This window comes from Pinus tabuliformis, chromosome J, assembly GCF_031772625.1.
Source record: "Pinus tabuliformis cultivar Carrire ecotype Pingquan chromosome J, CPIR1, whole genome shotgun sequence".
In the NCBI taxonomy this organism is placed as follows: Eukaryota; Viridiplantae; Streptophyta; class Pinopsida; order Pinales; family Pinaceae; genus Pinus; species Pinus tabuliformis.
In genome coordinates, this window is record NC_142295.1 from 1024290586 (window position 1) to 1024311618 (window position 21033).

A 21033-nucleotide genomic window follows, 5' to 3' on the forward strand; every position below is an offset into this window, starting at 1 on the left:
TCAGCAACCAAGAGATCCTTCTGTTCTCCTTTCGCCTTTGTTCCTCCTGAAATCAACACCAAATGTGAACTAGAACCAAAAGCTTTAAGATAATGCCAACAATGCATCATTGGAAGATTATCTGCTCCCCCTGAACCTGTGCCTGTTGCACTTCCTGAAACTGTGCCTGAAGAATTCTGACATTCCCATTGCTGTTCAGAACTCCAGAGTTTTCCCTTGCTGTTCAGAACTTCATATACGCGATTTTTCCTGTATAGAACAGCGTATGTACGCGGATATACTTTCTGCAACAAGCGTCCAACATATACGCGACTTACCCATCATGAAACCGCGTGTATACGCGCATATCCCTTCCGTAATCTGCGTATACCAACTTTTCTGTAGAACAAACAAACTTCAACAACAGGATGAAGCATCAACTACTCCCAGCTTTTGTCTGAGATATTCAAAAGTTTCCCTGGGCAGTGGTTTTGTGAGAATATCAGCAACTTGCTCCTTAGAAGGAACATACTCCAACTTGACCTTCTGCTCAAGCACTTGTTCCCGAAGAAAATGGTACTTGATTGGTATGTGCTTGGTCTTTGAGTGCATGACTGGATTCTTTGAAATGCTGATTGCACTTGTATTATCACATAAGATAGAGACAGGTGGAGTGCAAGTGATTTGAAAGTCCTGCAAGGTCTGCATCATCCAAAGAAGTTGTGTGCAACAAGATGCTGCAGCCACATATTCTACTTCAGCTGTAGATAAGGCAATCGAACTTTGTTTCTTGCTGAACCAAGATACTAATCTGGAACCCATGAAGAAAGCACCTCCACTTGTGCTTTTCCTATCATCCACACTTCCAGCCCAATCTGCATCTGTGTAAGCATGAAGAGTGAGATCTGTATTTCTAGGATACCATAAGCCATAGTTTTGGGTCCCTTGAAGATATTTGAAGATTCTTTTGACTGCCTGAAGATGAGTTTCCTTTGGGTTGGCTTGAAATCTTCCAACCATTCCTACTGCATGTGTAATATCTGGTCGAGTACCTGTCAAATAAAGCAAACTCCCAATCATGGATCTATAAGTGGGTTGGTGAACTGCTGCTGATTCATCATTTGCACTGAGGCTGCATCCTGTAACCATGGGTGTACATACTGGCTTTGACTCTTCCATGCCATACTTCTTCAAGATCTGCTTGAGGTATTTGGTTTGAGACAAGAAGATACCTCCTTCATTTTGTTGGATTTGCAATCCAAGAAAATATGTCAATTCTCCAAGAAGTGACATTTCGAATTCTTTCTGCATAACCAAGGCAAAGTTTTGACTCATGGTCTCTTCATTGCTGCCAAAAATAATATCATCTACATAAACAACAAGAATGAGCAATTTGTTATTTTCAACTTTTATATAGAGATTGCTATCTGCTGATCCTTTTGAAAAGCCTTGTTGGTGAAGATATTTGTCCAACCGATAGTACCAAGCCCTTGGAGCTTGTTTGAGCCCATAGAGTGCCTTTTTCAATCTGCATACAAGGTTTGGATCATTCCCAAGAATGAACCCATCTGGCTGCTCAATATATACTTCTTCTTCTAAGTCTCCATTCAGGAAGGCTGATTTCACGTCCATTTGAAATACCTTGAAGTTTTGAAAGCTTGAGAGAGCAAGGAACATTCGGATGGCCTCTAGTCTTGCCACAGGAGCAAAGGTCTCTTCAAAATCTATTCCTTCTTGCTATACATACCCTTTACAAACAAGTCTGGCCTTGTTTCTAATTACTTCTCCATTTTCATTTAACTTATTCTTGAAGACCCATTTTGTTCCTATTACATTCTTATCTTTTGGTCTAGGAACTAATTCCCAAGTGTTGTTCTTTTCGATTTGCTCAAGTTCTTCATCCATTGCTTTGACCCAACATTCATCTTTGCATGCTTCTTTCACATTTTGTGGTTCAATGGAGGAGAGTAGAGCCAAGTAGCTTGAAGCTTCTGCAAGTGTCCTTCTTGTTTGTACTCCTGCTTCTTTCTGCCCCACAATCTGAGTTTCTGGATGATTCTTTTGGACATATCTGGATGGAGTCTTCTCTTCTATTCTTGTCTGCTCCTCTGGTTCTTCTTGAGATTCTTCTTCTTCTTGAGGTTCTTCTTCTTCATCATTTCGCCTTTGAGAGTAACCTTCATCTTCTTCAATGTCTTCATGATGAACTTGCCTAGGAATATATCCCTTCTCATCAACCACTATATCAATACTGTCAACGATTCTGCCAAGTCTTTTATTGTAGCACTTGTATGCTTTGCTATGTGGAGAATAACCAAGAAGAATGCCCTCATCTGCTCTAGGTTCAAGTTTGCCAAGTTGCTCATCAGTATTCTTAATATAACATTTGCTCCCAAAGATTTTGAAATGCTTCACGGAAGGAGTTTTACCACTCCAAAGCTCATGAGGTGTTTGAGTGCTGTTTACTCGGACATTTGTTTTGTTAAGAATGATAACAGCAGCATGTGCAGCTTCACCCCAGAAGGTTGCAGGAGTACCTGATTCATCGAGCATAGCACGAGCCATTTGTTGGATAGTTCTGTTCATTCTTTCCACAACCCCATTTTGCTGAGGAGTTCTAGCTGTAGAGAATTCTCTTCTTATCCCATGTTCATCGCAGAAATCAAAAAATTCATTTGATGTGAACTCCCCACCTCTGTCAGATCTGAGGCACTTAATTTTGTGTCCTGATTCATTTTCAGCCAATGCCTTGAAGGATTTGAATTTTTCGAATGCTTCATCTTTGTGCTTCATAAGCCCTAACCAAACAAACCTTGAGAAATCATCAATGAATAATATCAGATATTCTTCTCCTCGAGGTGTCCTTTTCCTAAATGGACCACATACATCTGTATGGACTAGCTCAAGAGGCAAGCTAGCTGATCCTTCCTTCTCTGGAAAGTTAGTTCTGGTTTGCTTTCCAAACTGACAAGATTTGCATATGGTGTTGTCTGGAATTTTGATATCTGGAAGATCGCGAACTGCCTGATATTTGCATGCTTTCCTTATTTGTGAGAAGCTTAGATGTCCCAACCTTCGATGCCATAACCAGTGCTCTTCATCCTTGCTAAGATAGCATTGTTGTTGTCCTTCTTCAAATATGTACAGATTATTTGGAGTTCTTTTGCCTTTGAGAACTGTTTTACCTGTATCAAGATCACGAACAAGACATCCATTCGATCTGAAAATAACCTCGGTTTTTTGATCACACATCTGGCTGACACTTAGAAGATTATGCTTCAATCCATCAACATACAAAACATTTCCAGCCTTGACCTTTTCTTTCAAAGGAGCAATACCTTTTCCTTTTATAGTTGCAGGAGTATCATTTCCAAAAGAAACTTTCTTTCCCTTTTCTAAAGTAGAATAAGATTCAAGTTTTTCTTTATCACCTGTCATATGTTTCGAACATCCACTGTCAATGTACCATAGATTTTCCTGTCCTTCTGCATAAAACGCTATCCCACATCTTTCTGTTTGAGGTTCTTTTATTCTCCATTTTTTGGTGCTCGTGGCTTGTTCCTTTTTCTCCTGAAACCTGCTCCTGCATTCAGATTCTTTATGACCAAAATTATTGCAAATAGAACATTCAACTTCATTTTCAAGAACCGAAAAGTTGTTATAGGTCCTCTTTGTAATCCCTGTCATACTTCTTTGTTTTTGAGCTTTCCTAGTCATGATTGTTTTATATGCAACACATTGAGCTGCTTTGTGACCAAAGTTATGGCAAGAGAAGCATTGCCCATTGAAGAAGCTTCTGCGGTTATTGAATCTACCAGCCAACTGATTGTAATTTCTATTTTCATCTATTCTTGTGCCAAACTGAGAAGATTTTACCTGTGGTTGGTTGTAGCTTTTGTTCACCCTTAAGAAGGATTGTCCCTGATAGTTTCTGTTTGTAATTCGTCCCTGCTTTACCTGATTATCTTCATTGTTCTTCTGCTCATTTCTTCTTGCTGCATCAAGATAACTTTTTGAGGTGGATGCTTGAGAGGTTTCTCCATTATAGCCCAAACCTGTCTTGTTTAGAGGAGACCGCTGCACATTGATAATCTCATCCAAAGTTTTAGATCCTTTGACAAACTTAAGATTAATAGCTTTTGTTTTCTCAATTTCTTTTCTGAGACCAACAATTTCACCTTCTAGTTTTTCAAGATGTTTTTCCTTTTCATCAATTTGAAATTGCAAAGTATCAATGATCACACTCTTTTCTTCTATGCATCTCTTGAGTCTAGTAATTTCATTATAGAGATTATCCACATCTACAGCATCCTCATAATCATCATCTTCAAATGCCATTAATAGCTTATATTTATTACCTTGTTCATCTTCATCACTGTTTGATAAGCCATCACTATCTTCATGGGTGTAGTAGCTTTTCTTATTTGCACTTTGTTTCTTATTCCATCTAGCAGGTTCTTTTCCTTTATCCTTATTAGGACATTTTGCAGCATAATGACCTACTCTTCCACAAGCAAAGCATTTGAAAGGTAGCTTCCTCTGAACCTTCCAGCACCCCTTTGAAGATTTCTGACAAAATTTGATTCTTCTTCCTCTTCTTCTGGAACATGGCTTGCTTCATAGTAATCTTCTTTTCTTGATGCCTTAAAAGCAGCTTCCCTTCTGTCTGATGGACCTCCCTTTCTCATTTCATAAGCAGTTAGAATTCCATGTAGCTGAGACATAGTGAGAACTTTGAGATTTTCCTTTTCTTCTATTGCAGATACTTTAGATTCAAACTTGGGGGATAATGATCTTAGAATCTTTTGAACTACTATAGTCTCTTTTATTTCTTCACCCAAATTTTTCATACAATTAACAATCTCATCTACCCGAAGAAAATAATTAGCCACACTTTCATCATTATACATCTTGAGGGTCTCATATTGAATCCTGAGAGTTTGAAGTTTAGCTTGCTTTACCTGTTCATCTCCTTCATAGCTAGTGATCATTTTGTCCCATATCTCTTTTGCTGATTTGAAGTGCATGACCTTCATGAATTCTGTTTGAGATATACTTCCTAATAGAGTACTGACTGCTTTTGCATTTGTTTCATATGCCTTTTTCTCAGCTGGATCTGTAGGAGTAGCTGAAGGAAAAGCATAGCCTGTTTCTACAATGTCCCAAACTTCTGTACCAAGAGATTGAAGATATGCAGTAACTCTTACCTTCCAATAATTGAAATTTGTTCCATCAAAAACTGGTGGCCTGATTGATGCTTCTTTCTCGTAGTTGCTCATGATGAATGATCTTCCTTCAAGCGATCAAGCTTCTCTGAAGGACCTGCTCCGATACCAATTGTTGGAAATAATACTGAGAGGGGGGGTGAATCAGTATTATCAGATTAATCAAACTTTTTTAAATGCTCAGAAACATATACGCTACTTCAGTTAAGTGAACCAGCGTGTACACGCTACTGTGACGAAGTAAAACAGCGTATAAGAAGAAAACTCACAATTTAGTTAGCTTATTCTTCAATTAAGTGCATCAGGACATTATTCACCACATTAACAGTAAACATGTGCAGTATAACAGAACAGATAAAAAGCCACACACATGAACACCAAGATATAAGGTGGAAACCCAATGTGGGTGAAAACCACCTGCTGCAAGTTGTCTCTATCTTTCTTTAATATGAAACTTCAGTTTACAATCTTTTGTACTGGTGCAGCCTTATACCAGTACGCAGGCTACAACCTGCAGAAGGCTACAACCTTCTCTCGTTCTCCAAACTTCCTTGGAAGGGAGCTCCAACCCCCTTTGCTCTTGTACTAGCCAAGATACTAGTACGTAGGTGCTGACCTACAATCTTCCTTCTTTCAGGTATCACTTTTCATACATTTTCAGACTTGGATATTCCTGAAGCACAACATTACAATCTGAAGACCACAATTCATTCAATTTCCACAACAGATCATTGAAGCATAAAACAACCAAACTTTGAATCACTGAAACACTGAACCCTGTCAATCACCAGTTACCAGAACACAGAGCAGACTACAGAACTCTGCAATAACAGTCAGACCCCACTGTAAACCCAAAATCAAGCTTCAAAAGATATACGCTACTTCAATGAGCAAAACCCGCGTATACACGCGCTTTTACCGAAGCCAACCTGCGTACAGATCTAAAAATAAACTTTCTCAATTTGCAGCTGTACCAGACATTAGTTAGACCCAGAACGTAACATTGCGACAATATGCAGATCTAGAAATACGCATAATCAACCATATCATGATAATGCATTTCAAACCATTAGATCCCGATCTATCCTTAGATCTAGTCTTCCATCCACCGATGTGATCTCTCCTTGGCTTAGATCAAGCAACTCAGAACCTGCATATCAGATCTCTTTCTCTCTTGGATATTCAAGCCTTGTCAAAAGATAATCTTGCCTAATGATCTTCTTCTCCTTATATAGCCTTAGGCCTTGCTCAATACCAAGAGCCAAAACCATAGTAACACAATACCATCAACTTTAAAACTAGGGATCGACACGCCCGTCGAGACATAATGGTCCGAAATCATAGGCACAACTTCCAAGGACTAACCACCATGGACCAAAGGAACCTTTCCACATACACGCGCTTTTTATGAATCGAAATAGCGTGTACACGCGACTTGGGCTTAACGAAACGGCGTGTATGAGCTTCCTTGGCATGCTGTACAGAGATCTGTCTTCTGATTAAGTTGCCATCACCTGTACCAACCTCTGAGCACCTGTACCAACCTCTGAGTGAGTTGCCATCAAGGACAATACTTGAATCATAATGCCAACAATGTTTTCTACTAGAGTCATTTTATTAGCCCTATCGACAAAAAATGCGATATTTGAAGGTAAAGTAGATATATACCACTCATTCTGTACATCAAAACTAGGTTTAGATGTATCTAGGATTTTATTTAAGATTTTATTAAATCTAGAATTAAAATCCTTGATTTTTTCATTGGGACTTTCTTTAAGATTGGAGAGATCATTAATCAAAGTGAAAGTAGTGCGATCATCACCAAACCTGGTTAAGAATTGTTGTTCAAATATATTACATCTAGTAATGGACCCTGGTGGAAATGAAAATACCATGAACCTGCAGATCCTTCAAAAGTGTAAGGAAATAATCTTACTACACAGTCCTCTTCAACAAATCCTTTCAGATTAATGGCTAACATATAATTCTTGAGATGTTCTTTAGTAAGAATTCCATCATCAGGATTAAATTATGGTAGCCATATTTCAGGATGTTTAGGTAGAGCATGGAGAGGTGCTAGCATAGTTCCAGGATTCGCCCATGGTCTGACTTGAGGTGGTTGTTGTCTTCCATCCATTATTGGAGTTTGGGTAAAGGTAGATGTAGAAGGTGATTGTGTGGAAGAAGAGGTAGATTGTGTATTAGTGCTAGTTGAACTGGAACCAGTACTTTGAGAAGAAGGGGTATGAAAAGGAGGATTGATTGGAGGAAATATATGAAATGAAGGTGTTTGTGGAGGTGATTTTGAAAAAATATCACTAGTAGATGTTTGTGATTTAGTTTTCTTAGTCTTCATTCAGAAATAAGGAAGAGGAAACTCAAATGGAGTAACTCCAAGTTTTTCACTTTGAGAATGAGTTAAAATCCAAGTAGGTTGAAAAGATGAAGATATGCCACCTTTAGATGTTTTTGACCATTGAGGTTTTTTACCAGAGATAGAATACTTTCTAGTTTCTCAATTAAAGTTTCAACCTATGATTCCTAAAGAGAAGAAGGTGAATCGGTCAATGGGGGTAATGTTCTAGGAGATTTTGCGGGTGCTTGTTCAACTTTTGATCTCGAAGTATGAATTTTAGATGAAGATATAGAAGTTTGAGGTGATCTTGAGGGGGAGTGACTCTTAGAATGGCATTTAGATTTAGGTTCAACTATTTTTTCCATTCATAGTTGGGGAACTCCTTCTAGCGCCAAAAATGTTGAAGGCTTAGAATGCCTTTGTCTCAACATTGGGGAAACCACCCAATCAGGAACTTGAATACCGTTCCTTTTCCATTTGGGATAGCGGTTCCAACTAGAGATATAGGGACCAGTTTCCCATTCAAATATATAACAGATTTTGGTGTGTGATATACATGGGGTGAATACTATTTGATAGAGTAAATGTGAATGCAAATAAATAAATCTATATCTATCTATCTAATTCCCAGGATACAACTAATTTTGCATATGTGATTTCATAAATATTTCTTTATAAATGAAACATAATATATATCATCAAACATTTAAAACAGGTAAAAAAAATTAAAGATAATTAAATTGATTAAATAGTTAACCAATTTAATTACTAAGCACATATTGCATAAAAATTATACCATTTCATATATACAACTAAAGATAACAATTAATACATTCTTCAGTAGTGAAATAATGCTTAATCGAGTTATGATATTGCATATAATAAAACAGTGATAAAATTTTACTGATTTCAAACATAGAATGTAGCATAAATAAAAGATAATATTACCACATATATCAATGCTCCACTTCTGAAAGAAGATAGTCTCTGGCCCAACTTTTCTATAAAATTTCCAAAGAAATACATTAGTGAAAGTTCCTTGAGTCTTATTACAAAACTTTTGAACATTTTCTAAAAATGTGAGAAGGTATTTATAAACAAAAGTCATATTATCAAAACAGAAAATGCATATTTTGCTGAGGAGGTTGAAACAAACGCTCCTTGAAATAAGGAACAAAAAAGATAAAAATACCTTGTGTTTTAACAAGAAACTAAATATGAATAGTTGATTGTTCTCCCATTTTTTCTCGCAACCTGTAAATAGCTTCCATAGGCTTCAATTCCGGAGGATGAGTTAACTTGATCTACATCTATCCTCCAAACAAGGAATCTAAAAGAGGTGGGAGCATGTACTCAGTTGCGTTAACAAGGTTGCAAAGAACTAACCATTTTCCATAGGGCTTTACTAAAAATTGTTGATGATATTCGATATTTAACTTAGATAATTTCTTGATGCTATCTTATTTTTCTTTTGATTTGTTATGCCAATACTCTATGAGTGATTGAGTATCTGGAAATCATTCTCTTGGACACTCAGTAATAAGATTAGCATCTGTAATACTTTCTCTAACAATTTTGGTAATCTTGCCTGCTAGGTCTCTTGCTTTGTAAATTGCTTTTCAGCCTGCTTCATTCTGATATCCCAATCCTTGAAAAGGAGATCTTTGGAAGATTCTTATATTATGGGGGGATTTTCTTTTATTTCATTTGAACTATCTTGCCAAGTGATCAAGTCAGAAATATTGTTGTTGATATCTTCATAGTATGTTCTTAATTCATACATTTGATCAGTCAATGAGTCACTATTTTTGATGAGGTCAATGATGATCTTTAACTTCTTATAGAAGTTCACTTGTTGTTGTGCTAGGAGAGCTTTGATCTCTCCATCTTCTATTTTGAATCCTTCAATATTGGTGTCCTTCTGAATCTGAGTTATTCTAAGTTGAAGCTGGTCAATATGTGTATTTCGACTTTGAATATTATCTTCATTTTGAACTTTTAATTGATAAAACTAAGTATGTAATTTTAACAACTTGAGTTGCCATTCCTACTACATATCATGTCTTGAATTAAGTATTGTTTGTTCTAATTGCAAGAATTTTTCATCATTTTTTTTAACTAGTTGTTGAACTTCAGTGGCTTTGAATATGGTGGTTGTAGCATAGGTTCCTGCATATTGCGAAAGCTTAGCTAAATCATCAGACGAGTTAGCTTGATAATCTTCCCATACTACATCTAATGGAATGATTCCAGGAAGAAGTTCCTGAGAATGTTCCATTCTTCTTTTCTTCTTTTTCGACAGAATGTTCCATTCTTCTTTTCCTCTTTTGTTGACTCACAACAGCAAGGTGTTCAGGACTGTAACAAATGTCAAGAGGTGGAATCTCTTCTACTTTGAGGACGATTTCGGAGGTGGAGATTGTTGGGATAAATTCTTTATACATTATTTGACTTGATGACTCCATTACATGAGGCTTTGCATTACTGGTTACAAGAGTCTTTTTTATCTCCATTGTGGCTAAATCCCGAACTTCTTTCTCATATGTGATACCTATTTCTTTGTTGAACTGGTCCTATAACTTATCGAACTCACTAGTAGATAGGAGCTCTTCTATTTGTTTCTCTATGAGTGTAGTAGTGGGTTTCTTTTTGTCCTTTTGAAGATGACAGTAAAGAATTTCCTGTAGGAAATTCTGACTGTAAAGAAATTAGGCATTCAAAAGGCAGTTTTTGCAGCCTTTTATTTATGTACCCTTGGAATAAGACAAAATCATTGGGACCTAGTTGAATCTATGCTAAATTTTCCACCTATCTATATGAATCACATGTTTCAAATAAATCATCAAAATCATCAAGTTCATGAACAAATGGTCTTATTTTAACCTGAGTAGTGAAATCATGAATGACCTTTTTAGGGTCGTACTGTCTAGGAGGAATAGCTGGGAGCTGCATGATTTCAATTTGCTTGATTTCTAGGACAGCATGATTGTAGTTATCGAGAGCATAAAATCCACATTGAATAGGAAATTATGGCTAAATAGATTTTTTGGAGTCCTTTAAAACTTTAGTTATACCATGACCTATGGTCTGATAGGCAACTTCCTAGGCCAAAAGCTCATCAAGAACATAAATAGAAAGAACATTTGAGGTAGCAAGACTCCCAAAAACTATAACATTAGTAAAATTTTCTTCAGTAAACCAACTGCCAATAGCAGTGGAGTCTATTGTAGCTTCTTGAGACAACCTAGGTGTATTTCGATAAAAAATGGCTTTGTATAAAGGCAGCATGACCTTATTGCAAATTCTATAAAAATGAGGTTGGTACTTGGATTCCCATAGAATTAGTGTAGGGTCTTGGAGTGTCCATTTCCATCCCACTTAAGGAAAATCAAAAGAAAAACAAATGGCATCCATAATATAGGTGCTCATATAAAGAGCCAATACAATTCTTTCTTAGACACTTTTCTTTTGCCCATATTCTAAGATTTTGGATGCAATATTTTTGGACAAGATAGTATCCCAATCCATTACTTTATAATTAGAAGCGGCTTGAATTAGGGGAATCCATTAAACTGTAAACATTTTTGTGTTTAGAGAATTGAATAATCTACATATCATAGCAGTAGAAAAACAAAACAGAGCGACAAGAGAAGCTAAAGAATACATACCCTTACTATCATGCTTGTGCTTGCTTAGGTCTTGTCTCCATTGTCTAATGGGATCTTTTTCTAATTTGTTCTTCTCTGCAAATTGTTTGAGAAACTGCTTGTCATAAACCTTTGGAGGGTCTGGAAAATGATACATCCTCTTCAAATCTTCAACTCTGAAGGATCCTACTATCGTTTCCCTTGACGTCAAGAACTTCTTGTCTTCAATATTCACATTACCAATCATCCACTTCATCATGTCTACATAGGGTAAGATTTTAAGTCGTGCAGCAATTCGATGAAGAAAGGAATTGGAGACATGTGTGAAGTTAGCCTTGGATGATGATGAGGCATCAGATGTTTCTTCTTTAACAACTACTACTCTGGGGTTTTCTTCTTCAAATAGTTTATACATTGATTCCCAAGAGGAAGTAGCAGTGTCTGGCGTGCATGTGGCATCTTTGAATAACAGAGCCGTATCTATTGTCTTTGGTTTGAATTGAGTTACTTCTAATTAAACAAACTACCCTTTTCCTCTCTTTCATGCTTTGGACATTTCAACAGAATGTCATTAATTAGTATTAGCCTGCAAAAAGGAAATACATACGTTTCAAATAACAACTTGCTAATTAAATCAATTTTGTCAACCAAGGAACATTAAACCGTTAGATTTGAAATTTAATGAAAATCTAAGTTCAAACTGATCTTTATTAAGTGGTGTTGAGTCAGCAATATCTCATCGCAATCTTTTGTGGAAATATTTTTTTTAGAGTGATGTTTCGATCTGCGATGTGCGATTTGTGATATGAAATATCACATACATGCATTGGAGATCAGGCAACTTTCGTTTATATCACAATCACAACATAGAGACGATTGATATTAATAAAGAGCCAGTAGAGATGTGCGACTTGCGATCTGCGCTCAGCGGTAATGACGTGTCATTGTGGCAGGTTCAATGAAGATTTTATGTGGGAGTGCACTTTTCCTTCGTTTTCATTGTTTTTTTAAGGGAAGCTTTATTTTTGCAAAGGATATCATGTATCACAATGTTTATTTAAAGGATATTATCATGACTCCTAATCATTTTGCACTTTTATTTTAAAAGAAAACCTAAGTTATTCGACTAGAACTTAAACCTAAAAGATAATTGAACATGATATATTTTGAAGTTTTTTCTCTTATTTATAGTTTTTGGGAATGTAAACCTAAAGAAAAAATTTAAAAGGGTTCCCATTATTTAAATGGAACATTTAAATAATAAGGGATTGTTGGGTACCACAACATAACCCTATGTGCACGATGTGGATAGTCATCCTTGTTAAATACATGTTTTTTTTATCATCCTTGGAAGGATACAAGGATCCATAAAGAAATTAGGAAACATCTCTGAGTTTTTTGGAAAGATGGAGTTCGGAGAGGCCTTGGCCCCTAGTCACATCAGCTAAGGGGATCCAGTACTAGGAGCTATCTTATAAAGGGGCTTACTAGTGTATTAGCCTTTGAATGAATGTATTGAATGGTGTAAGATAAATATCTGAGGTGTTGTGGCATGAGCGACAAATTGTCACTTGACAACTTTATTCATGTCTACCAAATTCATTAGTTAACAACACGATATATCTGAGTATGGATCACTTGGAGGTTTTGAAGGATGGTGTTAATATGACGTCACAAGTGGTGATATGTCAATACCACATGGACAACACATGTCACTTAGATATATCCTTTTTGGACATGTTAGTTATACATAAATTACTAACATGTGGCACAAATTAGTGTGTGCCATGTGGTAGTGGACCCATATGTTGAGTGCCCATGTGTCAGACACATTAGTTGATGCCACATGGTGGATTGTGATTAGTTGGAAAAGTGATAAGGTAGTAAACTAAGTGGACCACTAACCTATCAACCTATCAATGTTTTGCAAGGGTTTCTCATAACAATTTTTTTGTTAGGGTCTTGGTATCCAGTGTCAAGCTAACACCATATTGGCATATCAATGAATTGATGGTATACATCAATATCAACATTTCAATGGATTCGAGATCCAATATTGTATTAGCATATCATTATTTTCCCATATTGGGTCATATCATATATTATCATATTGGGGTCTAAGTTGTTGGGATTTTGGCCTATTGGCCATAATACCTATATTGACGATGAGCCATATTGGACATAGCGGCTATTGGAACGCAAGGAGTTTTGAGTCATGTGAATTATAAAATTCGTTAATATGGAGATGCTCGATATGCCATGTGGGCCTAAAAACAAGGACTAGTCTAGACTGAAATATGGTCAAGAAAGCCACATGGTAATATGGATTATTATGTTCCATTTAGGGGCGCAGGGTAGGGGGTTTAAAACAGGCATAACTTTGTGCATGTAGATCAGAATGAGACAAAATTTATATCACTGGAAAACTCTCAATAAGCAGAAGATGATGATGGTATCAAAATCGTAATTTGAGGTTATGATTAAAAAACAAAAACAAAAAACCAATTTTTAGATAATCCCATCATCATAATGTATCTTGAAGGTTGAGTCTAATTACACCCCATAGCCATAATAGCCATAATTGAGTCTAATTACACCCCATAGCCATAACATGCTCAACATTTGAGTGTTGAGCATGTTACAAATTGGTATCAATATATGGTTTAAACATTGGATCTAGTTTGTCCATATCCAAAACAATAAAGTATAGATCTATTAGATCTAAAACCTCCAACACCATGCCTCAAGTGCCAGAGATACACAAAAAATGATAAAGTTGGAACCTTAATGTAGGGCGATATTAGATATGTCAAGGTTTAGTCCTAAATATGAACAAAATCAAGAAAAGTAAAATCATCAGAAGTTGTGGTTTATAGACTAGGTCTAGAGGGCCAGAGATGCACCACAAGGATTGGAGTAGTATTTTACTACAAAGTAATATCAGAGTGGCTTATAGTGGTATCACTATACTACAAAGTAGTATCTATTACTACCCCACTACAAATAGGTCAAAGCAAAGGCTTAACATCCGAATTTAATGGGCAAGGTTTGTAATAGTAAGGGTGTGCAACATTGAAACATGGGCATTGGGTACAACAGAATGTTGTATAAACCTAAGACTATGATATGCACATAAAGGCTTTGAGACAAGAGTAACATATATCTATTAAAAGGTTGAGACTAGATCGTTGAAGATCCATCAGAAGAAGAGATTCATTGGAAAAGTTGATTGCCAAGGTTGTGAAAGAGCACATTGTCAAGGTGATAAATAGACATCCCTTGAACATCTTAACAAATGATAACTACATAAGCACATGGCCAAGTGATGTAACCATGATTGAGGGAGAATCTCTCAAATTATTTCTTGTTATTTTGATGTTTTATTAAATTATGAAAGGGTTGTAATATGTTGATAAATAAGAGCATAAGCATGATGATATGGTGAGGGATTGAATATATAGAATGCATATGCATAGATAGGAATTAGTAAAATAATAGGTTATATGCCTAAATAAATGTTGAATGCATAGAATAATGAATGAACATGCATATAGCATAAACAAATACTTGAATTAATCTATTATCATAATATGATTATGATGACTAACCATGGGATAATGATGAACATGTAACCAATATCAAGTTGACTATATGGATAGAGAAAGTAATAAGGATGTTACATAATTTTTTCTGGGGAGAAGTATAGGAAAAATAAAGTATTAATCAAGCATTTGGTGAAGAGGAGTTTAAGAAATCTCTCAGAGACACTATTTTATCATGTAGCATACAATAAGTGCTAACAACCATGTAGGTATGTTCTAGTATGCTAAAAATATTAAAAGGAAATTAGGTGAGACATTCCTTATTAGTCCCTACCTTCGGCAACGCAGGGACTATAGTGATCACTCAGAATTGACCAAGCATTAATTCGCTTTGACTAATTAAACATAACCAACGTTTTAAGAGAAATATCCCTGCAAAGAATTTTTTATGCAAAGTTTGAATTTCCACCTCTTATTGCTGGAAAACTGTATGATTTTCATGTTTTTAATTAAAACTTAGGATAACAAGTTTTGAATTTTAATTCGATGCGGTTTAATGCTAGTTTGTAGTTAACATTAATTCTAAAATATTTAATGTTTTAGAATACTTTCCATTAAATCATAACCAAAACTTTTTGTGTCGTGTTGTGTAATTTAATGTTTTCGAATATTAAATCATGACCAAAACTTTCTGTGTCGTGTTGTCTAAGTGGTTGTTGGCATGTTAACCATCTGTTAGGCTTGCCACAGCTACCAATTGCCACAACTACCAAAACAACACCCACAGTTGCCAAAATAACACAAGCATCTGTCATGCTATCATGCTTCCCACAACTGCTAAAATAACACAAGGTCCCTCATGCTCTTGTTTCTTATTGTTTGCTTTGTAGACTCCTAATTATTCTCCTGAGCGCACTAGAAACTAGAATCACTAAAAGATGCTCCAAAAATTACTCCTTTAGTTTCATGGCCCTTCAAAAAATACTCCTTTCGTCTCATGGCCATTCAGCACACTAGAATAGTAGAAATATATGTCATATCCCTTTTGGTTAGCCCTTCAGCACACCAAAATAGCACATGAAAATAACAGAAAGATATGTTGTATCCCTTTAGTTAGCAGATTACAGAGGTTGAGTTAGTAGATTTCACCAGAATAGCACATGAAAATAACAGAAAGATATGCCATATCCCTTCAGTTAGCAGATTGAAGAGGTTGAGTTAGCAAATTGCAGATGTGTAGAAAATTTTGTTTTGTGCCTCCTTGAAAAAACTCCAAACCAATTATGGAACAGGAAGAACAATAAAACATAAACAATTAAATTGCAACAACAAATCCTGAAAGTAAGAAACTATTGCATTCTTTTTCATACATATTTCTCATGCTGGAAGATATTTCTCATAGCCCTTCAGTTAGCAACAACTAGTCATACAAATGATATGGTATGTTTTACAATGTCTAGAAAGTTTCAATAAATTTTGTAGCCCTTCAGTTAGCAGACAACGACTCATACAAATGATATGGTATGTTTTACTATGTCTTGAAAGTTTCAATAAATTTTCAAAATTTCACTCTGTAAATAAATCTATTTACAATTTTTCACTCTGCAAATTTTCATATTAAAAGTTAAAATGAATCTATATAGCTAGTAATAGTATCTAGTCTTGTTTCTGCCTCCCTCTTCTGGTTCCTTTTCTTTTCTGAAATCTATGCCTTCATGGCCCTTTTATTTGTTCCCCTTTTTTCCGCCATTAACGTCTCTAACCTCCTGTCCATCTGTTTCGAATTTAGTTGAGCATTCTAAAGCTCCTGCCCAACTAATTAATTAGTGAGCTTGGCGATTCCCAAACTGAAACCCACTATATCTAATTAGCATTTTGGAGGAACATGGCATGTTAGTTGTGGTTTATCTAATCTATCATACTAGTCTAAATCCCATGGGGTTGACTACTAGCCAGCAAGATCAAGAGGAATCGATGGGTGAGGGCCTAAAATGGAGTCTGTCAAACTCATATGTAGTGGACCTAGGGTGTTAAACTAGGCGGGACGATGTCACTGAGCATCTCACACTACAACTACAACCCCTCCATAACCTCAGCTAGCTCTCATGGCTTGCTTTGGCCTTGAATTTCCTCTGTTCAGTATAGCAGAGAACATTAACAAGCATTCTACATGTGAAGTTTCACACAACAGAGAATGTCAGCTTTCTTCCATTCGGTATAGCATAGAACATAAATAGGCATTCTGGGTGTGAAACTTCTCAATGCTGCTAGCTTCTGCAAAATCCTTTCCATGCCATTCGAGATTGCTAGAAACCTACCATTAAATCCATACAAACCTTTTCATTTTTCCATCCATAATTCCATCCAAAGAAGCAAAGTTCTAAGATAGGGACATTTAATGAGGTCTTTTAGAAAGAAATAATGTTTCAATACCCTACGAAGCTTCTCACCCGAAGGTGTACCAGACCTAGCTCTATGCTAGGTCTACCAAACTTAGCTCTATATGGGTCTTCGTTATTAACCCAAATATAAAAAATGAAAACTACAATACCCAATTTCTAAAATATATATTTAGGTGCCTCTCAAACACAAACCCTGCTTCAAACATATAATGCCATATTCATTGTAGAATTAAGGAAAGAGTCTCGAGACATGGAATTGGAAAATGGTTCTACGAAACTTACCTACAATTCATTGATATGAGCTTTAAAGGAAACCATCATCATCTGTGCCATTTTCAAGATGCTTGAAACACATTTAATGTTCATTTAATTCTGCTATTTGAGAAACACATTTTGTGCAGTGGAAAATTCAATGTGCATTTTGACAATGGATAATGAAATTTTCTTCAGGTGCCCGACAAACAATTTTCATGGCTCTCTTCCAGAGCTTGTAATTGGGGTTAGGATATAACATAGCAATATATGTCCTTGTAATAGCTTATGGAAATCGCTTTTTCATAGCACACATAAGAGAAGGCATAACACTCTGAGGCTAATGAAAGTGAAAGTAGCCAAAGAATAGGTGCAGACAAGCTAAATCTCAACCTGCTTGACTACCATTACTGCCGACGGGAACAACCACCTTGCTTCCCTTTCCAATCAACAGGTTGATTAGGCCAGAGAAATAATGCACATCACCTGGATAAATAACAGGGATCAGAGAACCATATGCAGTTGTATGTTTCCTCTGGTTCGCGAGTAATGCTACGAATTTCCTCAAGTAGTGAGCCACTCACACAATAGTCTTATTGACTGACGAGACTATTTTCATGGCTCTCTTCGAGAGCTTGCAGTTAGGGTTAGAGTATAATAGAGAAAACCCAGGCCCATATCTTTGATTCACTCATCAAAGCCTTCTAGTACCAACCATGAACACGTGGTTTAATAAATAGACGCGTGGTTTATCTTTTTAAATCAATAATGGCTCCCTCTAAATATGAGCGTAGGTTGTCTGGAATGTTTGTCTCTAGTCTAGATATGTGCCAGCCAACAAGTAGATGTGGGCAACCATTCACATTGTGGGTTGGCCAGGTGGCCAGAATATGTTTCCATGAATGATGCTCATATTAGAAAAATGAAAAAAAAAAACCAAAAAAACATTAAACTTTGATATCGTATCAATAATTCTAGTTCTGTAAATAAATGGTCCTATAAACAATCAGCTGTGCTAAAGTGAAGTAATGTTTAATAATTAGCGATCAAGCGCAAAGCCTACGATGAGGAACTTAATATCTCAACATATGTAAGATTTGTTTGAATATTGTTGTAACTGTATTAGCAATAGATTTTATAATTAGCTATGTCGATAGAATAATTAGATTTTATAATTAGCTATGTCGACGGAATAATTTATATTGAGTAATGGCAACAACCGAACATAAGTTGCTAGGCTAGATAATAGTTATATTAACATATTGAAACTCATATAAATTTATAATATATGTTATATATATGCCATGTAGCACGTGAAACTTCGGCTCTCTCTAGGAAAATATCAGTTTTCTTGATTTTTGATACGAAACATATTTTCTGATTTCTGGGTTTCCTGAGTCTTTCCACAGCGATGCAACATCATTTTACAGGGTGCCCAATATTAGGGTAAGCCAATACCTTGAAGCCTCTTTTAAATGCAGATGGTGAGGATAAATAAATTCCAGTTCAAATAAGCTTTTCAAGATAGTTTGTCTCATTATTATCAAGATCTTTTATTTTCTACTTTTACAGTTTCCCACCCAACCATGTTATTCCATCCTTGGGAATGGTGGTTGAATTGTGATCCATGAACTTGGGATTGCAATTTGCATGAGTTGTGGCCACAAATTTCTTTGTTAACCAAAATAGTTCTTGTCAAATAATTATGTACTTTTCATATTTTTGTGCAACTAAATCCAAGGTGCCTGAATTAGTAATTGTTTTGATGGTGATTTAAAGAGGGGACGATGGACAAAAACTCAGTCTAATAAAAAATGTTATTGAAGAAACTGCGAAGAAAGGTGCCGAGAATATGGATCTTCGAGGAAGATTAGTGGAACAGCTTGAGTGGTTCCCTGATTCAATTGGAAAGGTTAGCAACCTTGTCCAAGTCAATTTGTCTGAGAACGATATTGTGACACTTCCTAGTTCCATAGGAAAGATTTCTTGGTTAACAAATTTAGACTTGCCTTCAAATCAATTGCATAGTCTTCTTGATTGCATTGAGGAGATTTCAAGCCTGACTAATCTAGATTTACATGGCAACCGCTTGAAGATTTTGCCTCCCTCAATTAGGGATCTTTCCAGTCTTACAAATCTTAACCTGAGTACAAACCAGTAGTCCTCACCACCAGAGTCTATTGGGAAGATGACCAACTTGAAAATCCTAAATGTAGAGACAAATGAGATAGAGGAACTACCATATACAATTGACCAATTTACTGCTCTCATTGAATTGTGAACTTATTTCAATCACCTCAAAGCATTACAAGAGGCAGTTGGAAAGCTTGTGCCTTCAGAAGTCCTAACACTGCACTATAACAGAATAAAAGAGCCTACCAACTACTATGGCTTCTTTATCAAGTTTGAAAGAACTTGATGTGAGCTTCAATGAACTGGAGTCAATACCCAAAAGCTTGTTCTTTGCTACTAGTCTTGTCAAACTAAATGTTGGCAGAAATTTTGTTGACTTGCAGTCCCTTCGTTGGTCCATAGGCAATCTTGAAATGCTTGAGTTAGATATCAGTAGAACTAAATGTTGGCAGAAATTTTGTTGACTTGTAGTCCCTTCGTTGGTCCATAGGAAATCTTCAAATGCTTGAGGAGTTAGATATCAGTAGAAATCAGATAAAGTTCCTTTCAGTTTCATTTGCTATGTTAAATAAAATTCGAGTGTTTAAAGTAGAAGAGACCCCACTTGAAGTGCCTCCAAAGCATGTAACTGAAATGGGATCTTAGGTAATGTACAATGTCAATGTTCAACATATATATTTGGTCTTTCAAACCATCCAGATCATATTTCTTTGCTCTTTTGGAGTTTTTGAAGTACAAGAATGAACAAATTGCTAAGAAGGAAGAAAAATCACAAGTTTCCAAGCCCAAGAGGAGGTGGTCAAAATTTCTATCATGTCTGCTAATCTTGACTTGAAACGAAGAAGCAGAGGCTATGTCAAAGCTTCAATAGGATTGCTACAGAATGAATTTCTAGTAAAACTTTAGTTCTACATATCCAAAGATTAAGCATTCCGTTTCAACTTAAACATGGATCATAATATTGTCATGATCGAACAACTTTTGCATTTTGGTAGGGCACAAAAATTTACTTTTTTATATATGTGACTTGTTAAGCAACACCAAAATATGAAGAGTAGCAGGAAGCTTATTCGAGAAAACCCAATCCAGTTATTTGACCTTTTAGGTTCCACTTTCTTTGTAAGCTGCTTATTCGAGAAAACCCAATCCACATAAGCTAAATATGCATTGCTTATAAGCTGCATTGCCTAATTAATTTAGATCAAATTAACAAGGCATATTCATCCTTGCATCCAAGCAACGCAACAAAACATAGCATTGCCGAATTAAATTTAGATCAAATTAACAAGGCATATTCATCCCTATATCCAAGCAATGCAACAAAACATTTGTGTCCTGAAATTGCAAATCCGCAGGGACTACAGCTACGCCAATGGCACTTGTTAAATATTCAATATCAATAATGATATGAATCAATGTATTGAAAGTAAATAAAGAGATATCATTATCTAGGCTCTAGGTGGTATTAATAGTGACTTGATCATTCCATGATACTTG

At 36.0% G+C, this 21033-nt stretch overlaps 1 pseudogene; it reads left to right on the top strand.

Moving 5' to 3' along the window:
- LOC149230346 (plant intracellular Ras-group-related LRR protein 4-like) overlaps positions 1 to 20181 on the top strand; it is a 53661-nt pseudogene extending 33480 nt beyond the window's left edge.
- Positions 20182 to 21033: the final 852 nt, after the last annotated feature.